Raw genomic sequence first — 9383 nt, 5'->3', positions numbered from 1 at the left:
GCAGTAAAGTAATAAAATAAAGTATCTCGTAAACTATTAAACTTTTGGCCATCATACCCCTATAACTTTTTATACAGAATATTGCAAGAAATCGAGTTATGTAAAAAAATTGGGGTGTTTCCATTTAAAAAAACAAGATTGACATTGAAATCTTCGAAGCGCCTCCACCTCAAACTAATGGCACCATCTTATGATCCTCTTAGAACCAAACAACTTTTGTCTGAAATATTTCTTTCTATCTTGCTTTATTTTTTAGATATTTAGATGTCTCAATATAAATGCCTCACCCTGTATATAAACACTTGGCTATATTTAAATTATGCTATAGAAACTGTAATGTACAATATAAACATGTTAAATATTATTTATATTTTTATAGTAATGATATAGAGAGCTTGTCACTTGAAATCTTTTTGCTTATAACAATGAATGTGTACATAAAATATATGAATATATTGTTTATAATAATAATACAAAATGAATATGTGATTTGTTTTATGAAATATTATATTCTTTATGTTAAAAAAAAAATTTAATGCAAGAAGCTTGACACCTTACAGCACCGAACATTGCAATAAGATTATAGGGAAGTTACAAATTTACATTTTAATGAATATATTACTTTATATAAAAACTTTACAAAAAAATAGTATTCTGCCAGTAATTCGTTTGTTTAACGTTATGCGACGCGCTATGCATCCATCTCGTATTTGATTTTTAGTTATAAGAAGTATATAATGTCTGAAAAGAACAACTGGCAGAAGATTAAAAATCTATTTCTATCAGTTTAATTTCTGATACAATCCTAACATAGAGAATTCAGATATTGGACTGATTGTTTTTTAGATCGCGTAGATAAATGTCTGAAAAAGTTTAAATCATCTCTCTGTTTATTGTCTACTTAAGAGGATGTCGGACCGTTCTGTTTTACCGACTATAATAATTATATATTTGTTTAATATAAAAGATTTGCAGTTTGTATGTACAAAATAATATAGGTCTCCACTCGGAAATGTATGAAAGAATATAAGTGAACATTTAGAAATGTGTTTAGAAGCCTAGTAAAAAAGATTACTGTGTGCAAAATTTTGCAAAATTTTGCACATATAGTAATCTTTTTTTATTAGGCTTCTAAACACCGGAAATAAGTTGGCGTTGGAAGTTCATATTTTTTAATAATTAATAGTTCAAACGGTTGCTCCTTAATTGTTTCGTCAGAATCTACAATAGTTCCCCTTTTAAAATTAATAGTTTTTGAAATATTTACAAAAAATTTATCATTTTCACTCAAAAACATATTTCCAATAGTTTTTTGCAATTATATCCAGCATGAAACGATTGCTCCTTGATTTCTCTATATCGCTCCATCATCATTTTCATGATTTATTGCATTTTCGATCGAAAATTAACAAATTAATCATTTTCCAAGCGATGCCATCGCCACCTATCGGCCGCTTATCGGAACTATATGGCTCAGTAGCCAATGGCGAGAATATTCAAATCATAGATATATAGACTGGATTGAGCATTGTGAGATAGACAAACGCGCGCCCGTTGTAGAAAGAGAGGTACTATATGGGAGGCCTATGTTTGTCTCTTTTTCTAGCATCTCATTGGTAATTTTTTATATGGAGAGAGACAAAATCACCAATGAGATGCTAGGAAAAGAGACAAAATAGGCCTCCCACGTAGTATCTCCTTTTTTAAAGTGAGCGCGCGTTTGTCTATCGCAACGCTCAGTTCATTCTATATATCTATGATTCAAATATAATATAACAGCTCTATTGTTTATAACTATATTTCAAAGAGTTTAATCAACGTTTCTTATTGATTTTTTGGTAGAATAATTGCACCTCGCTTGCTCTATTATGATATTCGCGATTGCTCCACTTGTATAATTATAATCTCTTTATGATATATTAGCAAAAAAATCAATCATTTTCTTGTAAAAACATATTTTCTGTAGTCTACTGCAAATATATCCAACATAAAATGATTGCTCCTTAATTGCTTCATATTTAAGATTGTCTTAAGCCTGTATCAGACAACGCATTGAAGATTGAAATTCAAGATTCAAGATTGAAATTTGACCAATCAGAACAAAAAAATTTTGATCTTTTTTTGTTTTGATTAGTCAAATTCCAATCTTTAGTCTTTAATCTTTTATTTTCAGTGCATAGTCTGATACGGGCTTTAAGTGTGGTCTTGGTTCGTCGTTATGCCCGTAAATGCCTTAAACTCGTATCAGACTACGTATTGAAGATTGAAATTTGACCAATCAGGGTAAAAAGAACTAAAATTTTCTTGTCTTGATTGATCAAATTTCAATCTCAATGCATAAATCTGATACGGGCTTAAGGCATTTGCTGGTCCTTCTTGAGCAATGCATATAGTTTTTGAATACTGCATACTCTTTTGAAGTAATTAACATTAAATTAGGGCGGGAGGGAGAGAAGCGCGAGTAAACGCGTAAGCGAATGGACGCTACACACATACGCGATAAAAGAGAGACAAAGACGGCGCAATCTTTCTTTGTCTAGCGATCAGTGTACTACCAGTATCAACAATATCGAAAAGTGGATGTAAAGCCGATATTACATTTGTCGTACGACAAATTTTTTAAGCATATTGATTGGCTGCAAAATAGAAACTTTTTTGAGTCTCTAGATATTAGCTAATCAATGCGCTTAAAAAGTTTGTCGTACAACAAATGTAATATCGGCCTAACACGGACATGAACCGAGATCGACAGGCTTCTCTGGGCTCCGGGTTTCTCTCTAGCCGTAGTATGCAATTAAGAAATAAGTTTTTAGTTGTGAAAAGATTTTTTATTTTTTGTAAGTATATACTTTTATATTTTAAAAATCAACAAATTATTGTGGTTATTACGATTTAAAAAAATTATATATAAAGCGGTATAACGAGATTGCTAAAAATTGCTAATATATATTTCAGGTAAACAGCAACGTTATATTAAAAAAATATATAATTCGTGATGTTGTTGTCATTGGATGCAATTGCCCATAACGCAGCTAAGACAGTTATAAACTTGAATATTTTAAGACAGATAGAAAAAGATCTTGATATAGACGAGAAAATTTCTATATTATTTTTAATAATAGAAGATTATGCAAATGCATTTAGAGATATTTTTGATCTTTTTGAAAAAGCAAAAACAGAAGATTCATACATAATTATAGATTATGTAAAGAAGTATCCAGAAAATTGGGAAGATAAAATTTTAGAAGCATTATGCATTCTAAATAATCGAGAAGTAACAAGGAAATTAAGAATATCATTTAATGATTTAGATTTACAATATGTTCCAAAGATCAGATCATATTCAAAAAATATAAATGTAGTTGCAAAGTGCTTATATAGACTATGTGAATCTTTTAATGAAAGTGAGCAAAAACTATTATTAAGCTATATTAAATCTGATAACTCTAATTATGAATCACTACTGGATGATATAGATTATCTTGAATTGCATATGCTATATTGGATGCAAATTAAATACATTACAATTTCAAAAGGTATACATTTAATTTATTATTTAATTTTTGAGAAATAAGCTTTTAATGCAAATAGATAAATTAAAAATATAAAATTTAAAATATAGAAGTTTTATTGATATAATATTGATAAAAATATTTTATTTGTATACATTTCTTAAAATATATATGTGGTGACTTAAGAAGTTGCTGACACTAAAGCATTATATATCTCATTTCTATTGTGCATATTTTTGCATATTTTTTTCATCTATCAATTTATGAGTTAGAGACATGTCTATTTCATAACTGTTGCCGAAATTATATACTATTAGTTATGAGTGCTATCACAGTGTACAAAAAAATTTCATTGAGTGTTATTATACGGAAGAGGCAACCCACATATGTGAATGTATATTGTGGAACTATTCGGCTATTATTTAAGAACAAATAGAATTCCAAAAATCAAATTATTTTGAGTACAAGAAATCTATCATTTTTATTAACATACAATACAAAAATTATATAAAGCAATTTAATAATCAAATTTTATATAAAAAAAGTAAAAACGATTATAGGCAAAATTTAATTATCAAATTGCTTTATATAATTTTTGTATTGTATATTAACGAAATCGATAGGTTTTTTGTACTCAAAATAATTTGACTTTTATAATTTTATCTATATTTATTCTCAAATAATAGCCAAATAGTTTCAGCAATTCCCTAATATCATCCTGTAGCAATTTATTCTTATGACAAAGCTATGACATAATTTATAAATAATAAAGTATAAAATATAATAAAGTATAAACCAGTAAAAGTTTAGACCACTCATATGACTAATAAATACTCTTTCATTTTCATCTACCCAATATAGGCTCAATATATATATTTATTACCTGTTATAAATTATATTACATGTTTTTATGCAAAAGATTTTAATATTTAAAAGGGAATATCTGGAAATAATACACATATAATGTAAAGGAAAGATAATTTTTATAATTAAAAAACGCTTATATAATCACTATATATAAATACTATTATAGAATCAGACAGGATATAGCAAGTTTAATGTGAGCATTATAACTAATTATATGAATTTCATTATCATAAATTTTTTATATATAATTCTATTTTAGATGAAAAGCATAATATGGAAAAATTATTAAAACATTTGAAGAAATTCGAAAATTTAAAAATAATTTCCATTGATTTGGAGAAATTTGAAAATCGATTACATGTTGTTGATACTCATGGAAATTTTGGGACAAGTGACAAAAACTATCTTCATCCAATTTTCCTAGAAGGATCATTTCTTGTAGAAAAAAATAACAAAAAGAAAATACAACCTATTAGTAATGGATTATGTATTATTATAAACCAGATATATTTTGGAAAAGAGGTATCTTATTAATATTTAATGCAAAAGAAATTATTTTATTTTGTAATTTTTCTTTTTTTTTTTTAGTATGAGACGAGATTTGGAAGTAGTACGGATTGTAATAATTTATCTGAAACATTTCAAACTTTTGGATTTAAAATAGAGATATTTGAAAATCTAAAAAGAAAAGAAATGTTAGAAAAAATAAAAAATATTTCAAAGGACCATGATAACAAGTATGATTGTTTATTTCTTTGCATTTTAAGTCATGGATATAGAGGTAAGAATAGAGTGTAATTATGGTATATACTTAATAGTAGAAAGATTTTTTTTGAAGAAATGTCTACATCTTAAACTACATAAAATATGTATGTCTTATAAAATAATAGTGATGAGAGCAATATACATATATATTACATACTATCCAAATGTATCATATTTATTTTCTATATTTTATTAATATTTTATATTTATAATGAATTGTGAATGATAAATTTACATTACAGGAGGTGTAATTTCGTCAGATGAAAAAGAAGTTTCACTGGAAGAAATTGAAAGAGCTGTTTGTTGTATGGAATTGAAAGATGTTATAAAAATTGTTATCATACAAGCTTGTCAAGGAAAGATACGTGGTAAGACAACAAAATTAAACAAAAATGAAAATTGCAATAAGAAAGAAAAAACGTATATCTGAAAAAAATTAAATTACATCCATAAAAAGTTATAAACAGTTTTGTATATATTGATAATGAGAATTTTATTATTTTATAAAATACAAAAACTCTTGAATTTTTGAAATACATACAAAATTGTAAAGTATGTTATAGAAATTTAAATTTTTCAAAATGCCTCGATTAATGTTCTCTCTTAAGGGATCTTTATAATTTGACGCTCTGAAAATAAAGGCGATTTTGGGGAATTTTTTAAAAGAAAAGTATAAAACATTAATTCTAAACTTTGCACATTTATTAAATAATATTTCAAATATATCCTAAATTTTTTTAAACAAAAATGTTTGTTTCGGAATTATAGTAGTCCAACCAGGATGGCTAAAAAAAATGGTGGACATGATTCTAATCGTTATAATCACCTGAAATAAAAACATCAGAAAGATTCTTAATCTGTACAAATGTGATTATCATGTGAATTAGAATTAAACCGATATTTGCAAAATTCAAATTTTTCGACTTACAAAATTAATCAATTTTTTGATGAAAAATGGAATTTTTTTTTAGACGCCATTTTTTAATTTTTCTATATTTTTTAAATTTTAGTTCACACGATAATCACTCTTACAGATTAAGAATCTTTTTAATTTTTTTTTATTTCAGATGATTATAACGGCTGGAATTATGTCCGCCATTTTTTTTAGCCATTCTGGTTGGACTACTATAACTCCAAAATAAAAATTTTTATTTGAAAAAAATTCAGGATATACTTGAAATGTTATTTAATAAACCTACAAAGTTTAGAATTAATGTTTTATACTTTTCTTTAAAAAAATTACCAAAAATCTTTTATTCTCAGAGCATCAAACTAGGAAGATCCCTTAATATATATAATTTTATTTTGTATATATTTGAAATTACAAAAGAGCAGATTTTATTTCCACAGGAAGTATAAATAATTGTTTGACAACTGATGGTTTATCTGATTCTCCTGCATTGGTATCAGAAGACGTTCGCCAATTTAGAAAATTTTTAATATTTATGTCAACAATACAAGGTTTTGTATCAGTACGTCATAAAGATCAAGGTAAATGATTACTTTAAATATATCTTAATATATCTTAATAATTGAGACTTCTAATATTCTTTATTTCTATTAATATTCTATTTATTCTACTTAGGTTCATGGTTTATACAAGAAGTTTGTAAAATTCTTAAAACTTATGGGAATCAGTTGCCTTTCATTGAATGCATTAGAAAAATAATGATATCTATGCAAGAAAGAAATGGTAAAATAGAAGGAACTCAAGTTGTGCAATTGCCAGAAATACGCAATGATCGTTTAGATTCAGACTTTCAATTAAAAAGTGTATTTAACCCTGCACTTTAAGTAGTAATTATGCGTTTTAAACATTTTAAATATTATGCGTTTTTTCTATATGTACATATGCAAAAAATTTACATATATATTGATATAATATACATATATGTATATTGATATATTGTATATAAAATTAATTTTTGAAAATGGTATAAGATAAATACTGTAATATAATAAATTTGAAAATATAGATTCAAAAAAAATAATTTATTTGTAGATTTTAAGGCTCCTGAGTAGTCGTTGCGGCCATATTGGAATGATGATGTCAAAAGCGAGAAATGACACGTTGAGAATTCTTGCGTGCCATTTTTAAACAAAAAAATATTTTAAAGAAACAAGACTACAGATCGCTTTAGTATACTCGTAAAATTGTCCGAAAACTAAGCTTTTCCTTTGACAATTAATAAATAACCGTAAAATGAGTGTCAAAGTAAGCCTAGTCATACGGGAAAACATGTAGTTTGACAGCTGTCGAAAGAAGTGGAAAATGTTCTTTTTACATAATACTTAACTTGTTAAGCTTAGTTTTCGAACAATTTTATAAGTTTCACAAATACGTTACACATCACAGCATTAGCATAAAGTGAATAATTACGAAATGGCACGCAAGATTAATTTGGGCTGTCAAAACGTCACTTTTCACGCTTCATAGTTTATCGACTTGCAACGTGAGGCGCTGCATAAAAATTCTGACATATGGGTAACATGCTGGTAACTTGTAGCTAAGACGTAACATATATATAGTATATATCTTTTATATATCTTTTATATAGTGTAGTACTCTATTAGAAGAATACTTGAGCAAAAGAAGGGCGCAATACTCAGCCATTTCCAAGAAAATTTGATTTAAATAATATAGCTTTTCTTATATACAGCTCCGTTAGATCGATTAGCGAGAAGGTGGCGTAGTTCTGGCATTAAAGTGGGTGACTATCACGCATCAGACCTGGGTTCAATTCTTGTCCCTGGCACTTTTTTTCTCATTTTTTTTTATACAATCTAGCAACGAATATTTAACCAACATTTTTTTTTAATTTGCACTTTGGAAAACAATTTTCTTTTAATTTACTCACGAAACTGAACATAATTTTAATTCAACTTACAATCTTATTATTTTATACGTTCTATTCAACATAAAATGAAGCAAATGAAACGCCACTATTTGAACATAGTTATAATTTAATACAAGATTACAACAAGTAATCACGACAAGTATCATCTGAATAGTTGTAATCGATCTGTAGAGATGTTAGTGTTAACAAGGATGTTAGTGTAGTTATCTGTTGATGTTAGTGATAACAAGGATGAATAAAAGTTTTGACACAGCTGTTTGTAATTTGTATTAAATTATAACTATGTTCAAACAGTGACGTTTTATTTGCTTCATTTTATAGAATATTTGAGTAGAATGCATAAAATAATAAGATTGTAAGTTTAACAAAAATTATGCCCAGTTTCGTGAATTAAAAGAAATTAAAAGAAAATTGCCTTCAGAAAGTGCAAATTAAAAAAAAATTTAGTTAAATTAATTTTATTTTACATGAATAAATATTCATTGCTAGATTGTATGAAAAAAGAATAAGAAAAAGAGTGGCAGGGACAAGAATTGAACCAGGGTTGGATGCGTATAGTCACGCGCGCTTAATGCCCGAGTTACATTGCTTTGTCGCTAATTGATATAACGCAGCCAGATAAGGAAAGCCATATTGTTTAAATCATTTTCTTGGAAATGTCTGAACATTGCACTCTATCCCTTTGCTCAAGTATTCTTCTAATAGAATACTACATTATAAAAGCCTTTTTTAATTCGATGAGATCAAAGTCGCGCCCTCCTCTGTTAGTCTCAGGAACGTGCGCATCATAAATATAGTAGCACGATACTCTAGTCTAATAGTAAAAGTTCTCATTAAAAATTTCTATACAATATTTTATTTTGTACTAATAATAAAAATAATAATTATTTTATTATTAATTATGTATATGTACGTTCTATAACAATGTAAAATATTTATGTTAAATGCTTACTAGAGTATTGTGCTATTATATTTATGATACGCACGTTTCTGAGACTAACAATAAGTGATGCGCTCCTTAGTTACGATTTACGATGCGATGATGCGTTGCTAAGGAGCGAGGGGAAAGAGGGGAGCAGCGACCAGTAGGCGTGAGCTAAAAAGTTCAGCCGAAAATTAGATATAAATCCCAGTTCACTTATAACTTATATGATAAGTCGTTGGACAGGGTTTTTATACCTACCGCAGCATCTTTATTCCCATGTCGCTACCGTCAACTCGGAGTTTCACAGCGACTACTCAGGAGCCTTAAAATATGTTATTTTATGTCTATATTCTACTCTTAAGAGAGAATTTATTATATTTTATAAATATTTGTCTTGTGTATTATTTTCCAAATATGCTAATTACAACTATTTGTAAATATAGGAAGCGTTTCATA

The sequence above is a fragment of the Polyergus mexicanus genome, unplaced genomic scaffold, assembly GCF_030449975.1.
Source record: "Polyergus mexicanus isolate NDT 795.1 unplaced genomic scaffold, iyPolMexi1.0 SCAF_22, whole genome shotgun sequence".
NCBI lineage: Eukaryota > Metazoa > Arthropoda > Insecta > Hymenoptera > Formicidae > Polyergus > Polyergus mexicanus.
Note: the sequence above shows the minus strand (reverse complement) of the source record.